The following is a 25,452-nucleotide window of genomic DNA, read 5'->3' on the forward strand; positions in this document are numbered from 1 at the left end:
ATGCATCAGATAGACAAAAAATAGAGATCTATATATAGCTCTATACATGTAGTAGTGCAGAGCTATGTACTCAACATAATTATCTGCAACAAATGGATAAAGCAGCTTTTTGATTTAGCATATTTATTGTTTCTCCGGGATTCCAACCTTGATCTCTGGAGTCAAACAAGACAACTTTGAGAGTTGGGCTCTTTTGTTTGCTTGGCTGGCTGATGGTTTGAGTTATCTTAATGTTAGTCAGTAATCGATGAGACACATCCAATTGATCTGAACCAGCCTCCAGCGTTGTCTAAGTAACTAGACCTGCACCCTTGTTGTTGGTATTTAACAAAGAGGGATTATGGGAAAGGTGTTCTTAGATCCTGTACTCCGTGAGAGCCAGCTGGGGTCCTTTGGTCTAAAAAGCTCCCTGTAAATGGGTTGAAATAAAAGTATAAACAAAAGTGGACACTGATGTTGCCAAGTATAATAGCAGTTATTATTAGAAGTAGTAACTTTTATAAGTTTTATGAAGTGCTTTCCCAGGCACTGTTTTCTTGATTCTTGTTCCAACTGTCAATAACATCTAACAAAATGTAAAGTTGTGAATTTGGATAAAGGGAATACTTTATAGGATGAGCAGCCCTCAAGAAGAGTTTGGAAGGGTGAGTTTGGAATTGGGAAAATTCAGACAGAGGGAAGAGCAGGTGTGAAGATACTCAAACAAATAATTACAACACGTGGGGAGCTACAGTACTTTGATATTGCAGGAGGACAAAGTGTAGTAGAAACAAGAATGAGTAAGAGCTAAGAGATGGGATTAGAGTCTGAAAACGTTTTCTGAATAAAGCCAGATAGTAAATATTTTAGACTTTGTTCTGTTGCAACTACTGAACTCAGCCATTGGAACTTAACAGCAGCAGTAGACAACATGCAAACAGATGAACACAGCTGTGTTCCAATAACTTTATTTCTAAAAACAGTTAGCTGGCCATATTCAGCCAAGGACCATAATTTGCCAACTTCCTGATTAGATAATTCACCTGAAAGGGGTTAGAAATAATTCAGTTTTAAAAGCAGGAAAATGTTAACATTCAGTATAATTTTAGAACTAAAAATTGAAACAACTGTAAGATACTTGCTCCTCTCTCATTAATTTCACAAACAGAAAGAAAATTACAAAGCCAGTATTGACAGAAAAAAGGGAATAATTCCACTTCAGGTATATTTATCCACCACTGGTGGCCTTACTTAGTATTAATATAAAAGATGACAAATGTCATAATATTTATCAGAGTTTTTGACAAGGAAGGAAGAATTTGTATTGAAACAGCACTGAGTAGTTATGTAAAAGAAACATTCATTTTAGAGTAAAAAAAAAATAACCCCAACAAAACAAATCAGCATAAATATTGCCACTTGCAATGTTAAATATTAGGACTGTAGAAATATGGAGGGAATCTACATAAATTAGTGGGAAAAAAGAACCTGGAATAACATATGCACATTGGTAGCAGCTATATAAAATTAATTCTGTATAAACAGGGACATAGAAAAAACATTAAAGAGTAACTTGGTTTAGAGGGTTTTTTTATGTGTGTGATTTGCTGTTTCCTGTTTTTTATTCTATTTATGTTTAGATGTAAACAGTGTTTTGTTTTTCTTCATCGTTCAGTCAATTATAATCTTTTAAAATATTCCAAAGAACGCAAGTTAGTTCCTCAGCAGGAGTTTTGCTTCTGTATTGTGGAGATGTGAGGGCATGTCAACAATGTCCCTATGGAGTGACACAGCCTCTCTTTTGCCAACAACTGCAGAGGTCAGAGAGTGTTCATGGTACAGATAATAACAGACTTTTATTTCTCTTGTTCCCCTCCCAGCTTATCCTTTAATGCCTCCATCTTTATAGCCACTAAGACCAGATTTTTCTTTTCAGTTTATTTGGTAGACTTGCTGATTTTCACTCTCCAAAGTTTTACAAAGAAAAAACTCTTGCCCAGATTTAGCAATGCTTTCACATTAGAAATCCCTATCTTTAGATTTCTAGCAAGGAGTTTAAGTTTTAATGAAGAGGCATCCTATTTACATGTCAGGTTCAGCACTAAGCACCTTATGGACAGCAACTCATTTAGTCTTAATAATATTATTTCAAGGTAAGTATTTTATCCCTTTTACAAATGAGGAAATTAAAGTTCAAAGAATTTTAATAACTGCCTCTAAATAATTCAGCAGATAGTGGGAGAGAAAGAATTCAAATCCAACTCTGACTTAGAAACCCAGACTCATCATTGGAGGCACCATATTGCCAGGTGCATGAAAAGGGGGGAGTTCTAGGCTTTAGGGACTGGGAGGAGAAATGTATGGTCCTTCCTCTGCTCGCTCCCCACATAGAAAGGGGTTCCTTGATGCAGTATGGCTGTGGTAACCCAGCAAGGGAATGAGGCAAAGTGATGGCAGTCAGCTCTGGGGAAGGCTCATGAGGATGTCCCAGGCCCATGCTATCCCAGCCCTTTGCTTTCCATACACTGGCTTATTATCTCCTTAGGGATAACAACAGCATCCAGAGCCTGGCCCTCAGGGGAAGAACACACGTGTGTGCAAAGCACACTCACTCAGAACTTTAAAGTCAGCTGAGACACCAGATGCTTCACAGGTTCAGAAAATCTCTTAATATACAACTCAAAAGAAAAAAGCTGAAACTTGTGCTTATGAACTTGCTTTTACAAAATAGTTATACTGTACACCCACATCCATAGCATTATTCACAATAGCTAAACCATGGAAACAACCCAAGTATCCATCGACAGATGAATGGATAAGCAAAATGTGGTACATACGTACAATGGAATATTATTCAGCCTTACAAAGAAAGGAAATTCTGACACATGCTACAACATGATGAATGTTGAAGACATTATGAAAAGTTAAATAAGACAGTCACAAATGCAGATACTGCATGACTCCACTTACTTGCAGTAGTCAAAATCATGGAAAGGAGAATGGTGATTGCCAGGGTCTGGGGAAGAACGGGGAGTTATTGTTTAATAGATACAGAGCTTTAGACTTACAAGAGGAAAAGAATTATTGGAATTGATGGTGATGATGGTTGTACATCAGTTTGAATGTACTTAATACCACTGAACTATACATTTTAAAATGGTAATCACGATGGTAAGTTTTATGTTATGTGATTTTATCATTTTAGAAAAAAAGAACTGCCAAAAATAAAGTAATTAAATTTTTTTTTTTTACTTTAGACTAAAGTGGAAGTGAGAAATAGATTTAACGGACTAGATCTGATAGACAGAGTGCCTGATGAACCATGGACAGAGGTTCGTGACATTGTACAGGAGGCAGGAATCAAGACCATCCCCAAGAAAATGAAATGCAAAAAAGCAAAATGGATGTCTGAGGAGGCCTTACAAATAGCTGTGAAAAGAAGGGAAGCGAAAAGCAAAGGAGAAAAGGAAAGATATACCCATTTGAATGCAGAGTTCCAAAGAATAGCAAGGAGAGATAAGAAAGCCTTCCTCAATGATCAGTGCAAAGAAATAGAGGAAAACAAGAGAATGGGAAAAACTAGAGATCTCTTCAAGAAAATTAGAGATACCAAGGGAACATTTCATGCAAAGATGGGCTCAATACAGGACAGAAATGGTAGGGATCTAACAGAAGCAGAAGATATTAAGAAGAGGTGGCAAGAACACACAGAAGAACTGTACAAAAAAGATCTTCACGACCCAGATACTCACGATGGTGTGATCACTCACCTAAAGCCAGACATCCTGGAATGTGAAGTCAAGTGGGCCTTAGGAAGCATCACTACGAACAAAGCTAGTGGAGGTAACAGAATTCCAATTGAGCTATTTCAAATCCTGGAAGATGATGCTGTGAAAGTGCACTCAATATACCAGCAAATTTGAAAAACTCAGCAGTGGCCACAGGACTGGAAAAGGTCAGTTTTCATTCCAATCCCAAAGAAAGGCAATGCCAAAGAATGCTCAAACTATCACACAATTGCGCTCATCTCACACGCTAGTAAAGTAATGCTCAAAATTCTCCAAGCCAGGCTTCAGCAATATGTGAACCGTGAACTTCCTGATTTCAAGCTGGTTTTAGAAAAGGCAGAGGAACAAGAGATCAAATTGCCAACATCCACTGGATCATCAAAAAAGCAAGAGAGTTCCAGAAAAACATCTATTTCTGCTTTACTGACTGTGCCAAAGCTTTTGACTGTGTGGATCACAATAAACTGTGGAAAATTCTGAAAGAGATGGGAATACCAGACCATCTGACCTGCCTCTTGAGAAACCTGAATGCAGGTGAGGACACAACAGTTAGAACTGGACATGTAGCAACAGACTGGTTACAACTAGAAAAAGGAGTACGTCAAGGCTATATATTGTCACCCTGTTTATTTAACTTATAGGCAGAGTACATCATGAGAAACGCTGGGCTGGATGAAGCACAAGCTGGAATCAAGATTGCCGGGAGAAATATCAATAACCTCAGATATGCAGATGACACCACACTTATGGCAGAAAGTGAAAAAGAACTAAAGAGCCTCATGATGAAAGTGAAAGAGGAGAGTGAAAAAGTTGGCTTAAAGCTCAACATTCAGAAAACTAAGATCATGGTATCCGGTCCCATCACTTCATGGCAAATAGATGGGGAAACAGTGGAAACAGTGGCTGACTTTATTTTTCTGGGCTCCAAAATCACTGCAGACGGTGATTGCAGCCATGAAATTAAAAGACGCTTACTCCTTGGAAGGAAAGTTATGAACAACCTAAACAGCATGTTAAAAAGCAGAGACATTACTCTGTCAACAAAGGTCCGTCTAGTCAAGGCTATGGTTTTTCCAGTGGTCATGTATGGATGTGAGAGTTGGACTGTGAAGAAAGCTGAGCGCCAAAGAATTGATGCTTTTGAACTGTGGTGTTGGAGAAGACTCTTGAAGAGTCCCTTGGACTGCAAGGAGATCCAACCAGTCCATCCTAAAGGAGATAAGTCCAGGGTGTTCATTGGTAGGACTGATTTTGAAGCTGCGACTCCAATACTTTGGCCACCTGATGCTAAGAGCTGACATTTGAAAAGACCTTGATGCTGGGAAAGATTGAGGGCAGGAAGAGAAGGGGACGATAGATGATGAGATGGTTGGATGGCATCACCGACCAATGGGCATGGGTTTGGGTGGACTCTGGGAGTTGGTGATGGACAGAGAGGCCTGGCGTGCTGCAGTTCATTTGGTTGCAAAGAGTTGGACATGACTGAGCGACTGAACTGAACTGAACTGAAAGAGGATCAATAGATCTCTCTCCAACAAAGGCCTATTTGCGCAAATATTCTTTTTCATTCTAATGAGTCCAACGCCCCAACTCTCACCCCTCAGCATCACCTCTGGAAAACCATCTGTGGGCCTCTTGGGAACCCACAGATCTCAGGTTAAAAACCACTGCTTTAAACCACTCCAACTGTTTTCTTTGCTTACATCAGTATTAACGAATCTGAAACCCCAGTCAGAGAAGGCACATATATGCTTGGTTTGCTTTCCTTTCTTCTCAAAGATCTTTTCTTCCCCTTAGACTGGGACCAAGAGATTAACTGTAACATTTTCAAGAACAAATAGTACTTTCAATGCTTTTTGGCGTTCTTGCCACACCCTGCAACCTAAAGCACTGACTTTACACATGCTGAGGAAAAAGAAAACAGAGATCCCGAGGCAGGGATTCCTCCCAAGATGACGGTGCCACCACCCCAGCTGCCCAAGCAGCCTGCATTTCTGCATAACCCCTTGGAAGCTGACAACCATGGGACACTCTCCAGCAAGCAAACATTCAGCAAACGTCCTCTCTTAGAGGAGCAGGACTTTTCAGAGTTTAAATGGCTAAAGATTTCCATCCTGGGAGCCTGTACTAGAAAGAGAGAGAGAGAGACCCAGAGAACCAACAGTGGTCACTTTGTTTATTGTTTTGCCACATGAGAGAGAAGGGGAGAAGCAGGCTGATGTAAGAGAATGAGAATGCAGTTGAAGATTTGCTTTTAAGCATATAAAATCCTGCCTACGCCATAAGACCGAAAAAAAGATATTTTGTCTGTTTTAACAGAGCCCAAACGTCACCCAAACAAAGCTACCTTTCTTCATCAACCTCTGGCCGCTACAGTACTTAAGTTATAATTTTTCCATGTCTTTAACCCTTAAACAGTTAAGCTCCTCTGGAAGCAATGCTGCCCAATCATTGTGTATTTTTGGTTTTGTTTTTGTTTTTTAATTTGGAAGGCAATATCCTAATCCAAGACAAAGTGGAGCGTTTAAGGGAGGGTGGGAGCCTGTGAGACAGATTGTTTCTAGTGAATGTCAAAATGCAGTTCTTCAGTAAATAGGAAAGCCAGAAAATGTGTCACATGAAACCAGGCAAATGGCCCAGGAAAGCAGTTAAAGGCAACTCTCCCCATCTCCCAACACACACACACACACACACACACACACACACACACACACACACAGTTCCTTTTTGTCCAAACCAATAGAAATGAGAATAACTTTTATTCCCCGAAAGAGCCTTTCCAAAAAAAGAATTCAAAAATATGTAAGTAGAACAAAGTCACAGGAGATTTCCCCTTACTTTTCATTTCCAACATGAATCTTTAAAAGAATCAGTTAATAACGTGCAGGGGACAAGTTGTCACCTGAATGTCTCAAACCGCCTTCCTATTGATGAATGTGAGGATTGTAATTCAGACTCCACATCGTGTTAGTTTTATGTTGTTCCAATTGTTCTAGGGAAACTAGTACCTGCTTTTTTGAAATCTTTACCTTCAGAACATCAAAGCTCAATGATCTATGTGTTCAATTTTGTTCAGGTTGGTGAAATTAAAGACCTCCAAGAATATATGCAAGCCTCAGACAGGACACTTTAGAACATGAGCCTGCCTCCGTGGCGATAAGCACACAATGAATGCAGTCAATGGCCCTAGACCAGCAGAAAATGGCAAACTTCAAACTCCCTTTGTGTTACTATCAAGGGCATTGCCCATGCACTCTGGGATGGTTGATGCTGCCCGTAAAATATATCCTTTCATTTTGGAAACAGGCACTTTGGGTCCCAGGATGGTCAAATCAAACCTTTTAGGAATGCCCACAGCATTTACTCTCACATGGACTTATCTCACCACTCTGTTCAACCTGAATTCTATTCAAAATCTGATTATAAAGTACATTTGCAATTCTACCCAGCCCAAGCCACCACAGAACACAGGTTGTTCTGTCTATTCTGTGATTCTGCCCTTTGGCTCTGATGCAAAGGTTAACCCATGAATTGTACTTTAATGAAGTTGAAAGACCATTCTGTCTCCACAGTAGCACCTCCCCTGCAAGTCTCCCCCCAGTAAACAGAAATGAAGTCCTGATCTTCTCCTATCCCCACAATGATTTCTCATAAAACGATCACATGTTTCAAAATGCAACGTGGCTTCTATACCTTCAAATACAAAATGAGATATGGGGTTGATTTCACACAAAACACACTGGAATTGGTAAATCCAAAAGACTGTCCTCCTTTACTTTGGAATAAACTAAAACCATTCTGTTTTAGACAAAATATTCTAAATTATTATTAAGGCATGTCTTTTGAGGTTAAAAAGTATACTGATCATATAGTGTGGTCACTTAAGAATTTTTTTTAATGAATTTTAAAAAAACAAAACAGATTCAACATAATCACTCACCTTTATTCATCATATTTCACTCCAAATGACGCTTATCTACTTCCAAAAATAGGCCTATCTTCATAAAAGGAAAATTTGGTGCCATTTAAGATACTTAATACAGTTTGCCATGAAGGTATGTATAATGTTGAGCAAGACAATAATGGGTAATATGAGTGTATAACTCCCACCACTGTTTAAAAAAATAACTCTCAGTGTTTTATGGGCTATTTGGTATATATACTATAGATTTTATCTGGCAAGTCCAGTTTTCAAAAATATGTGTGTGTGCCTCTAGAAGGAATCAGTAACTGGCCTAGCCAGTTGGGTCCACTGGTGGGACAACTTTGGCCTGCATATTAGCTAAGAATTCACTGAGATAACCATTTAGGTAAGTGGTGATCAAACTTCCAAGTTCTTAAAAATTAACTGGCTTGCTGGTTAAAAATGCAGATTCCTGGGACTGTTCTTGGGATTTTGATTTTATAGGTCTGCAGGTTAACAGCCTCCCCGGTGATTCTAAAGCAGATCAGCTCAAGGACCACACAGTAGACTAGAACTTCTACTTGAACGCACTGCACAGGGTGCCTGGTTCTGTGCTCTACAGCTTCACCCAGATGGCTGTGTTAGTGGACGTTAAGGAATTAGGTCACTTGCTCCAGGCAGCTATGATGGGGAAGGCTACGCATTTAATTATGTTCATTTGGGGGGAAATCTGTATTCAATTTAGTCAGTCAATGTGCTAGGATAGATATTTAGTATAATCTTCTTCTCTCCCCTCTGTCCTCTTTATCTCTGCTCTTCTTACAGGAAAGGCTTTCATCAGAGGGTATCTGAAGACCCTGAATATCTTTGTTCCCATGATCCCCTGCACACATGGGTGGTGATAAGTGACCTGCATTCTCTCCCGTACCTGGCAGCCTGCATGTTGAGAGGTCTAGACCATCTGCCCCTCAAAATGTATTCACGTTGTAGGCAGTGGTTTGCAACTGTGGCTGCACACTGGGGAAACACCGGGGAGCTTTAACAAATCCTGATGACTGGGTCTCATCTCCAGACATTCTGATTTAGTGGGTGAGGGTGGACTTGAGGATTGGGAGGTTTAAAAGCTCCCTCAAGTGTTTCCAATAGAGCTGAGTCAGATCAAGAACCTCTTCATAGCAGTAATCACCATGCCTTTTTTTGTCCAGGGCCAGAGAGTAAAAACTGCTAGGCTTTGTGAGCCATATAGACTGTCACAACAACACAACCCCGCCTATGCAGCTGAAAAGGCAGCCACCGACAACACGTAAGTGAATGGGCATGCTTGAGTGCCAAAAACACTTACGGACACAAACGTGAATTCCATATAACTTTCACAAGTCACAAAATATTTTTCTTTTGATCCCCCACCCCCAATCATTTTTAAAAAGTCAAAAACCATTCTTGGCTCAAAATATGGCAAAATCAAAATCAGGTAGCAGGTGGTTTGCTGAGCCTTCTTCTGGAACTAACCAGAAATGAATGTAAGAGGCCCTGGGATCACAGTCAGCTATTAGCTTGTATGTGGCAAAAAACCTATTAAAACACAACCTTTTAATCATCACAGACAGATTGTTTATACATACTTGACCTTGGTCTCGCTCAGTATGTTGGTACAGGAAGCAGCTGGGTCTTAAAAGAGATGAGTTTTCTACTATATAAACACAAGGGTTATGGAACTGCTTTTACATACTGTTAATTATGACCTTCCACTCTTTGTCTCTCCTACCAGCATTCAATGACAGCAAAAGAGACACTGATGTATAGAACAGTCTTTTGGACTCTGTGGGACAGGGAGAGGGTGGGATGATTTGGGAGAATGGCATTGAAATACGTATAATATCATATATGAAATGAGTCACCAGTCCAGGTTCGATGCACGATACTGGAAGCTTGGGGCTGGTGCACTGGGACGACCCAGAGGGATGGTATGGGGAGGGAGGAGGGAGGAGGGTCCAGGATGGGAAACACATGTATACCTGGGGCGGATTCATTTTGATATATGGCAAAACCAATACAATATTGTAAAGTTAAAAAATAAAATAAAAATATAAAAAAAAAAAAAAGAAAGGAGAGGGGAACCAAAATCCTTCTTTTTATATCAACTAAGTTTCATTAAGTGACATGATATCTTGTACATGATACAGAACAAAGTGCTTAGGGGAGATACATAAATAAACAAAAGTGCAAAATTACTATAAATGTTAACAGGGGGAAAAGTGGAGGGTTCTAATTTATCTACAACTCTTCTATGATAATTAAAAAAAAAGGCTGGTTGAGTGGGCTCTGCAATCAACAGCCAGAATTCAAAATTTAACAGTCTCCTATAATCTCTGTGACACTGAACACATTTTTAAAGCTTTCTATGTCTCAGTTTCTTAAATTTATAAAGTGGGAATAATGATAGTGCTTTGAACAATGCCTCAAAAAATGTTATCCATAATTATTGCTTTATCCTTAAAATGTCTATCTGCTTTGAGAACTGGTTCTAAACTGCTTTTTACAATGTCTAGTACCCAACAGCACACTCTCTGGTTATAACTGGAATTATACAGAAAACATGTTGTAGAAGAGGCCCAATTATGTCTGTTATACATACAGCAACAGATGGTCCAAGTTTCTATAAAGGCAGAATGCCTACTTGATTTTCTTTAGATGCCTCCATGGCACCTAGTGGGCTGCCTTGGACATCCTGAATGTTCAGCATGTAAATGTTTAGACAGCTCTATGGCACTGAAACAAAGTATGATCCTTGTCCCCTTGTATAACCCAGATCCCCCTTCAGAACAGAAGTATTCATTACCCTGGTTGTGGGAATGTTCACTGCTCATGTCTCACAGCTGAGTTCCTTCCCCAGAACTTGTCTCTCTTTTAGTTACCTTGCCCATAAACATGTCCCTCCCAAGAGGCATGACAAATGACATGACATGACATGACAAATCAATACGGTGTTCAAAGGCCTGGTCTCTGCACCCAGGAGATATGCTGAGGGCTTTGTTGAGATAGCATCACTATTCAACACTGCCACCATGTCCAGACCTGCAACCCTCACTCCCCTATGTGTTGATCTTAAGAATTCTCCCAGTATACCTTTTGCATTTAACTCTCCATCTCAGCATCTGTTTCTAGATCCATAAGTCCTGCTAATGAGCTGCTGCCAGAATTATGCTCCTTTACTTTGGCATAAACACCGAACTAGAAGATATCTTCCCTTTTTAAAAATCAGCATTGTCAGAGCTAATAGTGAAATATCCTTTTTTGTTCAAACATGCATGCAAACTCACATTTTCCTAGAGGAGGTGCAGCTCTCATAAGCTCCAACTCATGTTTAAGTAAATGGGTCAGAACCTGCATTTGCTCCATTAGGCATTTCACAGTTTTCCTAAGGAGAATCCTGATAAGAAATGGAACAGATCTGACTGGCAAAGGGAGAGACTGCCAACTGTCTAGCATTTCCTTTGACCACAAAGCCTTCTTTTTATCAAAGAAAAGTCAGGCTGAGATTACTTTTTAATGAATTTTTAGTGCTTTCCATCTAGCTCACTTCCTAAAAGCAACTGCATCTTTGATTTTTCTGGATATATGGTATCTTGAATCCAGGCCAAATTCCATACACTAGGCTTCCAGGGAGAACCTCAAGGCCCAAAGATGATGGATGATGGAGCCCTTGTGATTGACTGCCCCACTGAAAAAGGATAGAAACTCAATCCCTTCTTAGCCAGACACACTCTGAGGCCCACGCTAAGCTTTCTCAGGAGGCTCCTATGCAACCGCAGTACTGGTGTTTCTAAGAACAATGGTACAAAGGCCTATTCTACCTGCATTGTTAAATGATTCAGACCAGGAAATGACCAGTGTACCCATCAAAATCAAAATTAGAAACCCAGTTTCTTGGTCCTAGAGACATTTGCACAGAATATACTGGAATATGCTTGGGGTATTACCAACATTCAGTACTGACTTTTAAAGGAAACCAAAAAGGGCCAAAAAGGGAGATACCAGAATACATTCTCAACTGGCTCTGCACAGTAAAGAAGGCTTGAGGGAAAAAAAAAATCACTGGAAAAAGTTATTTCATTCAGCAATTGAAGCTAAAAATACTGAGGTCGTCCCCAAATGCATACACTTTAACATTCATGCATTTTAAGCTCTAAATTAATCTGTTTCTCCTCAAACACTTGAGGCGATCCACTAAAATCCATACTTAGATATGGACAGATAGCTAACTAGTCTCACTTAGACCAGTTAAAGTGTGTATACTGCCTGTTAGAGGAAGAGTGCATATGTGTTCATATGAAAATATATGCACATCTGTAAGTCTCTGTAGATTCATATGGATAAATTAGCAGGTTCTGATTTCAGCTGCAACATGTTTTTAGAAACAATTTCATAAAGTGGATCATATTTTCCATGGAAAAAACATTTTAATTGGAAGTTTCATTCCTGACAAAGGATTTCTCAACAAATCAAATATAGATACTATAATGAGAATTAACGAAACTAATCACCATTTTATAAACCTCTACAAATACGTAAAACACTAGAATAATGCCCTGCATCCCATAAAAACTGCATAAAATACACAATACCTACACGTGTAGCCTCAATGTTTCTTGAAATACACAAACACTGCATCAACATACAGGTCAATTGAATTGTGTTCAAAAATTAATAACAACATTTTGATTAACAATTCAGAAAACCTTAAATTTTAGTGGAGCATTTGGGGGATGATTTAAATACGTCCAATCTTTTTTTTTTAAGGTATTTAAAGAAATTGATCAATTGTCTTCTTATCCCTTTGAGGTAGGAACCTATTTTTTACTGCATTTACTACTGGCATTTTACACGCTACTTTTTCCTCCTCCCAGTAATCGCCCTTCCCAATATACAAGAGCTGGAGAAGGGCATGGCAATCCACTCCATACTCTTGCTTGGAGAATTCCATGGGCAGAGAGGCCAGGCAGGTTGCAGTCTACAGGGTCGCACAGAGTTGGACACGACTGAAGCAACTTAGCACACGCACAAGCACAATATTCGCGTGTTACGGAACTATCATTTTGCCACAACGCAACTCTGTCCTGGCCAAGGCTGACTGGCCCAGCACTGGGCCCCAGTCACCATCCTACCTGGGAATTTGACATCTGGAACTGAGAAAACCAGAGGTGGGGAATCCCTGCAGCCCTGCTGCTGATGCCTCAGCAGTCCTGACTCTATCCTTCTTATCTGTTTGATTGTTCACTTCTCAGATTCCAGGAGCTGCCTCAATATCCTTTCAGGAAATTCCCCTTTTGGCTTACCTAGGCAGAGTTACTTTCTACTACTTAAAGCCAAAGACTCTAAATAAATATACCCACGGCAAGGAGATGTACTTAAAATTATTTCTTACACCTTAAAGCTCAGGTCAAAGCAAGTACTATTCATACATAATGACCTAGAAAATGTGTACATTAGATGATAAAAGCATGTTACAAATTAATACACACTATCTAATCTCACCTTAGCTTTCAAACAAATGACTGGAAAAATCTTACACCAAACTGCCACTACTAGTTACCTTCAGCAATTTGTTTATTTTTCCTTTAATTTTACCCTATCTCTCAATTCCCACAATAAGCCAATTTTAGTATTTATAATCAGAAAAATATAGTGAAAAAGAATGTTAGAAATCAGATGTCCCAGAGGCCTGACATCAGCGATGGAGATGGTCATAGCTGAGTTGTTTCCTCACTTAGAAGTGATTTTTAAAAGGTGGGTCAGGCCTGCATTTACTACCTGCACTGTCCCCCATCATCTTAGTCTATCCACAGCTATAAGAGCAGTTTCTTAGCTTCAAACCACAACAATGTCACTAGAAAACATTAAGTGCTATAGGGACAGGATTTGGTGTAAGGGTTCCTGGGTTTGAGCTCAGGGAAATAGCTGTGTGGTCTGGGGATGGTGCCAAAGGCTTCTCTGAGCCTCAGCATCCCCTGCTCAAAATGGGGGATTACAGTGCCTTCCTCTCAGGGTAATCATGTGCTTCATAAGAGAGCAAGGCAAGCAAAACAAATACCAGCTACTGTTAACTACTTTCACCTCCTGTCCTGCAGCAGCCCTCTTGGCCAGCATACTTTCTGGTTGGGCTTCAAGAAATTAGATCAGACTACATGCACTTTTCCCCAAATTATCTCAGCTGTGGGACCTGCTAGAAACAGGCCTTGACACTTCAGCTGTCCTTCTTTTACTGGCTTTGCACACTTTCAGCAAAACAAACTTAGACAACCTTGAATACTTCAAAAATATAACTCATCTAGTAACCAACGCTTTTTAAAAATTGTTGTAAAACACATATAGTACACATCCATAAAATTTACCATTTTAATAATTTTTAAGTGTATAGTTCAGCAGCATTAAGTACATTCACACTGTCATGCAATCATCAGCACCACTCGTCTCCAGAACTTATTTACCTTCCCAAACTAAAACTCTGTACCCATGAAGCACTAATCCCCTTCCCCTCTAACCCCTGGCAACTACCAATCTACTTTCTGTCTCTAGATCTGACTACTCTAGGCACTTCATACAAGGGAAATCAGACTACTTTTTTGTCTTTGTCTTTGTATTTGTCTTTTTGCATTTTTCCTTAGTACAATATCCTCTAGCTTTGCAGTAGGCTGAATGTTTCTATCTCCCCAAAATTTCTATGTTGAAAACCTAACACCCAAAGAGGACAGTACTAGTAACTGGGGCCTTTGGGAATCAGTTAGGTCATGAGGGTGGGGCCCTCACGATGGAGGCTAATGCTCTTATAAAAGAGGTACCACAGAACCCCCTAGGCCCTCTGCAAGGAAGCATACGATCATTCTGCCATCCAGAAAAAGGCCCTCACCCCACCATGCTGGCACCTTGATCTCAGACATACAATCTCCAGAGCTGTTAGAAATAAACATCTGTTGTTTATAAGCTACCCTATCTGTAGTATTTTGTTACAGAAGCCTGAATGGACTAACACAAGGTTTATTCATGCTATAGCATGTGTAAAAATTTACTTTTTGCAGCTGTATTGAGATATAATTGACAAATAAAATCATAATATATTTTAAAGTATACAATGTGATAGCTTGATAGCTGTGTATATTGTGAAAGAATTCCCACAATCAAGTTAATGAGCACATGCATCAGCTCACATATTTACCTCTTTTTTTTGGTGAGATTGCTTAAAATCTACTCTGTTGGCAAATTTAAATTGTATTATACAATGCAGTATTAGTCACTGCATTAGTATGCTATAGTCACTATGCTATACATTAGATCATAAAGGCCTTAATCATCTTAAAACAAAAGCTTGTTCTCCTTAACCAATAGCTCCCCATTTCCCAGCCCCGCGATGCCCATCCTTTGGTAACCACCATTCTACTCTCTGTTGCTATGAGTTGGACTTTTTATAAAAAGATTACACACATAAGTGATATCATGCAGTATTCATCTTTCTCTGTCTGACTTATTTCACTTAGCATAATGTCCTCCAATTGCATCCAGGTCATCAAAACCAGCAGGATTTCCTTCTTTTTAAAGGCTAATATTCCACTGTATGTATATACCATGTTATATACCATGTTTTGTTTATCCATTCATCCATCAATGGATACTTGGGTTGCTTTCATCTTATGAGTTTGTGAATAATGCTGCTATAAGCATAGGTGTACAAACATCCGAGTACCTGCTTTCAATTCTTTTAAATATATACACAGAAGTGGAATTGTTCAATCATAAGATAATTTTATTTTTAATTTTTTAGGAACTGCCATATTGTTTTCCACAGCAGCTGCACCATTTTACATTGCCACCAGCAATGCACAAGAGTTCCAATTTCTAACAACCTTGTCAACATTTAATTTGTTAAATTAAATGTTTTTTGTTGTTGTTTGGGGGTTTTCTTCTAAATAACAGCCATTCTAATGAGAGTGAAGTACTATTTCATGGTAATTTTTATTACATGTCCCTAATGATTAGTGGTGTTAAGCATCTTTTAATGTGCTTATTGTCTATTCGTGTGTCTTCTTTAGAGAAATGTCTATTCAAGTCCTTTGCCCAGTTTTTAATAGGGCTGTTTGGTTTCCTGCTGTTGAATTGTAGGAGTTCTTTATATATTCTGAATATTAATTCCTTATCAGAGATCTGATTTAAGAAATATTTTGCCACTCCATTCTGTGGGTTGCCTTAGTGACTGTGTTTCTTGGTCCTGCTGCTGCTGCTGCTAAGTTGCTTCAGTCGTGTCCGACTCTGTGCGACCCCATAGACGGCAGCCCAACAGGCTCCTCTGTCCATGGGATTTTCCAGGCAAGAGTACTGGAGTGGGGTGCCATTCTTGGTCCTACTTGTGCCCAAATTGCACCTGCGTGTGACATTGTGCTAATGACTGTGAGCAAAAGGAGCCCTTGACTCCCACACCCTCTCTCTGTGTATTTGACTCTGTCTTCCTATCAGAATCCTTCTCAATTGCTTGCAAACATTTTTTAAAATTACTGTATCTTTGAAGACTTCTGAAAGGGATGTAATTGGCTATTTCATCTCAGATATCTGAGAAGCAAGACCTCAGTCCTAAAGAGGCCATGAGGAACCGGGGTCAGCACAGCTTGAAACTAGCAGAAGTTGTTGTTATCCACATGTTCACACACACACCACATGAAACCTCCACAAGGGTTTCCTGATGTCTACACCTGTGTGAGAGGAAGTACTTCCACTTACATCAGTGCCTACCAAGGAGGATTTGACTGTCATTTATCATTGTAACTGGTCTCACCAGCTGATAAACGTCATAAATAAATCTTGACCCTGGGAACCCAGACCCTTGCTGAGGTCTTCACATTCCTTTCTGACCAATGAACAATGAAACTTGCTTTATCCAACCATGTACATTCTGTTCCAGTAAGTATTAATTCTTAGCATGACCACTATGAACTAAAACTTTAACACTCTTGATGTTTTTCTCCTTGCCACTGTTCTCAGTAAATGTCTTCACTGGGGGGTGTCCCCTGGTCTGGCAAATTAATAAACTCTTTATCCCCGCTCTGGAGTCTTTACTTTGAGTGCCATGTGGGCTGCAGTCCCACTCCTCACTGCATAGTCTCCTCACAAGTTAACACAAACTCACACACCAGATGCTGGAAATAACTCCAAATTTTACACAGATGTACACATGGTTATCCATGCATAGCTATAATCAATCTCATTCATACATTCCTCAGGAAAATTAAATAAATGCCATCCTGTCTTCAAACAAACAGATACCTCAGTTTAGCCACCCAGCATGCAGATATCTGACCTCTACAGAATACTCTCCCTCCTGACATTCACATTGCTTACAAACCTCATGCACAGGTAAATGTTCATTTCAGCTGCATTTTGGCTCTGCTTTGCCTGTAATGGTTGCTCACACACACACAAGTATACATTTATCTCTGAAAAAGTGCCTTTAATGTCCTGCTGAAGCCAAAGAATCAAAATTTTAAGACAGTGAATTAAATTTGCAGAATCAGTGCTCAGGAGCAATAACATTACAAACAGGAAATTAGTCCAATTACAACATCCTCTGAATTATGATCTCTACTTCCTTGCTGCTTTACTTAGTACCAATCACTCATTATATAGCCTGCTTACCATTGACAGTAGTTCCAAAAAAATACTACTCTGGGTCTCGTACCCCATGGAATGGAATGTGGCAGATAAATAAACCCCTTATGATCAGCTAGGGAAAATGAATTAAAGACAGGACCCCAAAAGGAAGCACTCACCACCCACCCTCTAACACCTTCTTTTCCTTCCCCCAGGGGTGGCCACCACAGGAATGAGGCAAAAACCCACCACAAACCACTGTTTCCCAGCTCACCTGGAGCCTGGCATGGACAGATCCTGTGCTGGGTGCTTTGTACTTAGACTGGCTGAATTTATTGCCAAGTATGAGTTACATATGTAAAGCAATAAATACAAGAGGAGGACAGTGTAGTAAGACAGTGATCTGGAGGGCCCTCCCACCAACAGTATGCCCTGTCCTTGGGACAAATTCTGTCCCGTGTGGATGAACTAAATAGTCCCTCCATGTTTCCTATGAAGTTCTGATCTTCAGGGTTGAAAACCAAGCCCTGTTCCACCAGCTTCACTTACTGGGTTTACCCTGACGTATAATTTATTCCTTCTTCCATATCAGAGGCAGGTTCTCACCCAGACACAAAGAAGAAGGCATCCTTAGTGGGAGAGGGAAGATTTTTTTTCTTCTTTGCATGATGTGAATGCTTATGCAAGGGAGGGAGTGAGCTTTAGGTTTTTGTGAGATAATTTTTTGTGTGTATGTGCGCTTCAGATGAAATTAGGGTTTTTTGTTTTGTTTTGTTTATCTTTGTTTTAAAAATCACAATGAATGGTCATTAGACTTATCATGGTGATCATTTTGAAATGTATAGAAATACCAAATCACTATGTCATACAACACTGTGCTATCCTGGTATACGCCAGGAATTAACATGATGTTGTAGGTCAGTTATACGGCCAAAACAAACAAAAACTCATAAAAAAAAATCAGATTTGTGATTACCAAAGGCCAGAAGTGGAGGAAAGGAGAATTGGATGAAGGCAGTCAAAAGGTATAAACTTTCAGTTGATAAATAAGTACTTGGGAAGTAATTTACAATATGTTAAATAACACTGTCATACATTATATATGAAAGTTGTTAAGAGAGTAAATCCTAAGAGGTCTCATGGCAAGGAAAAAAAATTTTTTCTGTTTCTTTAATCAACCTTGTATTTATATGAGATGATGGTGTTCACTAAATTTATTGACAATTATTTCATGATATATATAAGTCAAATCATTTTGTTGTACATTGTAAACTTACACAGTGTTATATGTCAATTATATCTTAGTAAAACTGGATAAAAAAATAAAAATAAAGAAATTATGAAAGAATAATCTTAAGAAATTAAAGAAAGAACAGCATAAAATAGACTTAAAAAGGAGGAAAGATATACTAAAGCTAGAGGGGAAATAAATGAATTAGAAAACAAAAAATCAAGTAGATTTGAATAATAAAACCAAACCTGGTTCTTTCAAAAGAGCAATAGTATAAACAAACCTCCGGCAAATCTGATTTAAAAAGATCACACACAGATTAGAAATGTAGAAGAAAGCATAATCACATATATATAGGCTATTTAAAAATTAGACACAAATACTGTGGCCAACATTTTGTGATAAATTTGAAAAGTCTAAGTAAAATACCCAACTTAAAATTATCCAAATTATTTTACCAAAGGATAAAAAATTTGAAAAGACTAATAAAAAAAAGAATATTTGACAATGGAGGTAACACTCTAACAGGTCCAGAGAGTTGTTTGGGCTAGTACCAAAGACTTTTTAAGTAGTGGATAATTCCAATATTGTTTAAAGTGCTGCAGTACACAGAAAATATGGACACGTTCTGAAATCATTTGTATTAGTCTAACCTATTCCTGAAACCAAAACTTCGTGAGTATAGTCCAAAAAGAACACTCACTTATTATAAGGATGCAAAAATTTGAAATAAAATATTAACAATGTGTATGTAACTACTACCTATGATGATATGAAAATTAAGAAGAATTTATAGCAGGAATTCAATGATTGTTCCATATTATAAAATCTATTAATGAACTTCTCTACAATAAGTAAATTAAAGGGGAAAATACCATGTAACTATCATGACATACTAAAATAGCAGCAAAGAGCAAAGTTTCTTGACTCTTGTACTGCTAGGCTAAAGTTCCACCTTTGTGCCTATTCATTGTATGACTTTGGGCAACTTAATCTAAATTTCATTTCCTCATTAGTAGAATGGAAGGTTTTTTCGGGTTTTTTTTTTTTTTTTTTTGTGTGTGGAGGGGGCAGCAAGCTATGCCATGTGACAGGTGGGATCTTAGTTCCCAGACCAGGGATTAAACCCAAGCCCTCTTCAGTCAAAACATAGCTGCTGTACCACCAGGGAAGTTCCTAGAATGAGAGTTTTTATTGGAGATTAAATGAGATAATCCTAAATTTTTTGAATCCCTCCCCCCAAAATAAAAATTATGATGAGAACGTTTTTGTTAAAGAGAGGAATGACTATGTCATCCTTAGTAAGGTTTTCGTTTTCCCCTTCTCTTATTTCCTTTTGACATTGTTTTCCAGACTCTTGAAGGCAAACTATCACTGTGAGTCTTTGTTTTCCTAATCACCTTGTTTCTCTTTTCTATTAGGAGCAACCTCCTTCTTTGCCCTTTTGCATAAACTAGATTATTAAAAATTAAGATCTGGTCCTAAATCAGTCAAGTGGTTAAATGTCTGGGTGAGAATTTGTGGAGGAACAATAGTAAAAGCCATTGGAAGGGCTCCCCAGTGACTAAATCAGAAGTCAGAGAAGCCTGCTAAGAGCCTTGAAAAGATTATAATCTGGAACTGCCAACATAGTATATGGCCTCCTTGTCTTTCCTTCTCTTTTTCTCTTCTGTGAGTATTTTCTGTGTTCCAGAGGTCCTGTGAATTCAACCCCCAAACAATTGGTAGAAAGATCCCTCATAGAGATAAGAATTGACTCCATTTTTCTCTTCCGTTTCAACGGCTGACCCAAATGTTGTTTGTTAACCATGGATCCTCCTTTATTCCAGAACTTCATACTGCTGTCTCTCTATTAACTGGAACAGTGTACCAGCTAGTATAGAGATGGGAAGATGAATTAACATGGACAGGACATCAGACTGAATACATCTGTTTGTATACAGAGCAGCAATTAGCTACACCAGCTTATCAGCATCCACACCGGATTAATCTTCTGCTTGATGGTAAATGTCAGGAGATAACTGTGGGCATGGCTCAGGCAGGAAAGAATCTGCCTATAATGCAGGAAACCAGGGTTCTATCCTTGGGTGGGGAAGACACCCTGGAAGAGAATGGAAACCCACACCAGTATTCTTGCCTGGAAAAGTCTATGGACAGAGGAGCCTGGTGGGCTGCAGTCCATGGGGTCGCAAAGAGCTGGACATGACTGAGCGACTAAGCACACACACACAGCTGTGGTCACACAAAATGAAGTTCTTTCTTTTAGAATTCTGCCTGGTCCATTGAACTTTTTTTTCTTAGATTAAGTAGGATTATGAGCTACATGAAACTCAGTGACTATGTGACCTTGAAATTTTAAACAATTTGAACCTGATTCAACAGTTATGTATTAATAACATCCAAAACAATTGATAATACAGCAACTTGAATAGTGGCTGAATGTGAAAATATATATAAGTTGAAAGAAGAAAGGAGAGAAGATAAAGAAAAATTGAGAGAAGGAAGGAGTAAATATTTGTGAAGTAGGGTGGAAACTAAAGGTTTTATGGAAAGTAAGCCACTCTCAAGCTTCCACAAATCTCCCCAAAACACAGTCTACAATGCCAGAATCTACAAGGAATTATCGACACATCTACAAGAAACAATATCCAGATACTAGCCACCTTCCCTTGGATCTATATATTATTCATAAACTGAATCTTCATGGTAGAGAAAAAAATAGTCTTTTGCCATTTATTAAACAATAGGACAATATAGACTTACAAATTCATAAATATTTTTTAAAGATAGGAATTAGGAGGTTGGGATTAACATACACACACTGATATATATAAAATAATCAGCCCCAGACTGCCTTCAGCCTGTGTGCCAGCCGGCTACATTATGGCGGCCCACAGCCCCAGTGTGGTGATTAGCAAAGATGAACCAGGTTATGACCTAGATTTATTTTGTAAACCCAATCATTATGCTGAGGATTTGCAGAAGGTGTTTATTCCTCATGGACTAATTATGGACAGGACCGAATGACTGGCTCGAGATGTGACGAAGGAGATGGGTGGCCATCACATTGTGGCCCTCTGTGTGCTCAAGGTGGGCTATAAGTTCTTTGCCAACCTGTTGGATTACATCAAAGCACTGAACAGAAATAGTGACAAATCCATTCCTATGACTGTAGATTTTATCAGACTGAAGAGCTACTGTAACGACCAGTCAACAGGCGAGATAAAAGTAATTGGTGGAGATGATCTCTCAACTTTAACTGGAAAGAATGTCTTGATTGTCGAAGATATAATTGACACTGGGAAGACAATGCAGACTTTGCTTTCCTTGGTCAAGAAGCATAAACCAAAGATGGTCAAGGTTGCGAGCTTGCTGGTGAAAAGGACCCCCTCGAAGTGTTAGATATAGACCAGACTTTGTTGGATTTGAAATTCCAGACACGTTTGTTGTGGGATATGCCCTTGACTATAATGAATACTTCAGGGACTTGAATCACGTGTGTGTCATTAGTGAAACTGGAAAAGCAAAATACAAAGCCTAAGATGAAAGTTCGAGTTGAGTTTGGAACTACCTGGCGTCCCATTGAAATCACCAGTGACATGATCCAATGTTCTCGTTCTGTGGCCAGCTGCTTAATAGAGCTTATTGCATGTATCTCCTAAGAATTTGATCTGTTTTGTATTTTAGAAATGTCAGTTGCTGCATTCCCGAACTCTTCATTTGCACTATGAGCCTAAAGACTATCAGTTCCCTTTGGGTAGATTGTTGTTTGACTTGTGAATGAAATAGCTCTTAAACCACACCACTATTGACTGAAAATATGGAAATTGTATCTGTAAGAAACTTTTAAAGAGAAGAATATATTAGTTTTTTAATTGGTATTTTAATTTTTATATTTTCAGGAAAGAACAGACGTGATTAAATATTGTTAACTATACCACTGTGTATTTAGAAAAGTAACAAGCAGTCAGTTTCGTATCCATGACAGCACTTAGAAGTATTGTTATGTCAGAGACACCATATGTCCTGGAACTTTTTTAGTAGGTTTCAGTAGTATTAACTATATTTTCTTGCTTATTCAGATTATTTCTGGTGAATCTTTGTCAACAGTTCCTTTTCAATACAGGTCAGTAAGTTCCAAAAACCTACCACTTTTTTAATTCTTCAGGGTAAAAATCCTTCAAATAAAGGCTATCTCTTTAAAGGAAAAAAAAAAAAATCAACAGAGAACTCTCCTCAGTACTCTATAATAAACGATAAGGGGGAAAGATCCGAAAAAGAATAGATATATGTATAACTAAATCACTCGGCTGTACATCTGAAACTAACACAACATTGTTAAGTCAACTATACTCCAATGTAAAATTTTTTAAAATTTTAAATACAACAAAAATAAAAGATGGTAACAAAAGAACAGATACATGACAGGGAGGAAGGATACCAACTATTACAGTTCTTCTGCAGAACAACCTAGCAATCGGCATCTAAAGCCTTCAGAATATTTATATTGTTTGACCTAGTTCTAAACCTTGAAGCCATTAAGCTACGTGAAATAAACCAGTCACAAAAGGACAAATACTATATAACTCTATCTATCTGAGGTACGCATAGCAGTCGTATTCATAGAGACAGAAAGTACAGCTGTGGTTGCCAGGGCTGGGGGAGGAGAGAATGGAGGGTTATTATCTAATGTACAAAGTTGCAATTTAAGAAGATGGAAAACTTCTGGGGAAGGATGGTGACAGTTGCATGACATGAACTTACTTAACACACTGAACTGTATACTTAAAAACTGTTAAAGTGGTAAACTTTACGTTATACATATTGCACCACAATTTAAAAATGCTTGTGAATATTTAGCAACAGGAAAAATGGTCAACATGGGAGAAACAGAATCAAATATTCTTCGGATTGTCTGCAAAAATCATTGTAAGCTCATGTAATAAAGAAAAGATCAGAAGGGTATTATTCCAAAGCAGAAAATGCTAGTAGACATTATTTCGAGGGGAGATTATGAGTGATTTTCTTTTTCATATTTATCTGTATTTTCTAAGTGTTCTAAATAAATATACAGTATATTTATAACTAGAAAAATAAATTAAAAGCCCACCCATACATCTCTATCCTCTTACCCTGCTTCATTATTATAGTAATGGCACTAATTACTGCCTGAAAGTATATTGTATATTTATTTGCTTCCTTGCCATAGTTTGTTTCCCCAGCTATGATGTAAGTTCTAAAAGATCAGAGGTGCCTGTGTCCTTAATTCTTGAAAAGTTTTTGGCACTTAATGAACACTCCATAAATATTTGAGTGAAGGAGAATAAGTCAATGAATGAATGGATGAGGGAAAGAACAGAAAAAAAGTCATCCTCAGGTATGGACAGTGGCATTCCTTTGTACTGTGTCCCTAGACCAAGCTTCTGGAGTGGTGACCCTCTTCCTCCCATCTGTAACTTCCTCAGGATTGGAGAAGGGCTTTCTCCAGATTAAGCATCATCAGAATGAAATAAAACCTGAAATGTGCCCAAATTAGGGTTAAAAGGGTAGGAAGTAATCTAGAAACCTCTTACTTAAAGGATATCCTTATTTAAAGGATAGTTGAAGGGTCTAATACTGTAAAAGAAAAGGGAAAATATAGCCATTTCCAAATCCTGGAAACCAGTCAGGTGGAGCCATGCATTTATTCCATAAATATCCATTGAGCCTCTTCCAGGTGCCAAGAACTGAAATAGGCACCAAGAATACAGGGTGGATGAGTGGGACTTCATCTGTTTAATTCCTGAGGGAGTACCAAATATCAGTGAGAAGTTTGGAAAGATAGATTTGAATGCATTGTAAACAAGAAAGTCTACAATAGCCTTTCTTAAAGTTCATTTCATGGAACCCCAAAGATACATGGAATATTTATTTATGTTACATAAAAATAGAATTCTGGGGCCAAATAAATTTAGAGAATCTTGATGAAGTTAACACTTTTTAAACTACAGCACAGGACTTCTCAGGGTCTTAAATACTGTGACTCTCCTAAAGAGCATATGATTCCTTTCCCCAAATCTTTTGGTTAAGAGGACTATTTTTCCAGGACTCAAATTCCATGGGACGAGCATCAAGAAAAGTTATCCTCCCTTCATAATGGAAATGGTGACCAGCAACCATGGAAGCAGACAGGCACTGAGGATTGCACATTGGCACCACACACCACAGATGCCCAAGTCTTCATTCTGAATCATATTGATTCATATCAATCCAGTCTTCTCACTTCATGCCCCTCACCTCGTGATTTTCCCAGTTACCAGTCTCAGCACTCAGTTATTCCCCTTTCCATGCCTGCTTTGAATTTGGCCTTAACGAACCATACCTTGTGCTTCCGCTTCTGACTTGCACTCTGTGTAATAATAACTCTGGTTCTTTCCCTAAGCTTCCTGGGGCCACTCTGGGTAAGGCTCCACTGGTTCAACTCTTCCATCCAGCTCACTGTACGTGGAAGAAAGAGACCCAGACAAGGAATAGACAGCTTCTTGTGTCAGGGATGCCATAAATGGGACGGGCTTGGGCTTACTGATTTGAAAAGTTTTTTCCTGTTACTTTCAGAGACTTCCTCAACAGGTCTGAGATCCTGTAATGTCCTATTTCTAGATATTATTTTAAATACTTCTAGTATCTGGGAAAGCAGCTATTTCTTTGACTGCATCATCTTATCAGTTCTCCTATGAAATGCAGATGCTCTGCTGCACAATTAAGAAATCCTTCACATGATGAGTCAGAACCACTCACAAGGTCACTGGGCTTTGTTCGACCTTCCAGCCTTACGAATAAAAACCCACAGTGCCTTTGAAGCCTTGTATGAAACTCCTGCAGGGAGAAACTCTTGTGACTTTAGACTATAGTCCTCCAAGCTTGTCAGATTTTTGTTC

At 38.8% G+C, this 25,452-nt stretch overlaps 1 protein-coding gene and 1 pseudogene across 2 annotated transcripts in view; one reads left to right on the forward strand and one right to left on the reverse strand.

Annotated features, from left to right (window-relative positions):
- The window catches only part of SHC4 (SHC adaptor protein 4), a 134,337-nt gene that overhangs the window by 61,572 nt on the left and 47,313 nt on the right, over window positions 1-25,452 (reverse strand). The window lies entirely within an intron of this gene.
- LOC102405838 lies at window positions 21,419-22,348 on the forward strand (annotated as a pseudogene).

The sequence above is a fragment of the Bubalus bubalis genome, chromosome 11, assembly GCF_019923935.1.
Source record: "Bubalus bubalis isolate 160015118507 breed Murrah chromosome 11, NDDB_SH_1, whole genome shotgun sequence".
In the NCBI taxonomy this organism is placed as follows: domain Eukaryota; kingdom Metazoa; phylum Chordata; class Mammalia; order Artiodactyla; family Bovidae; genus Bubalus; species Bubalus bubalis.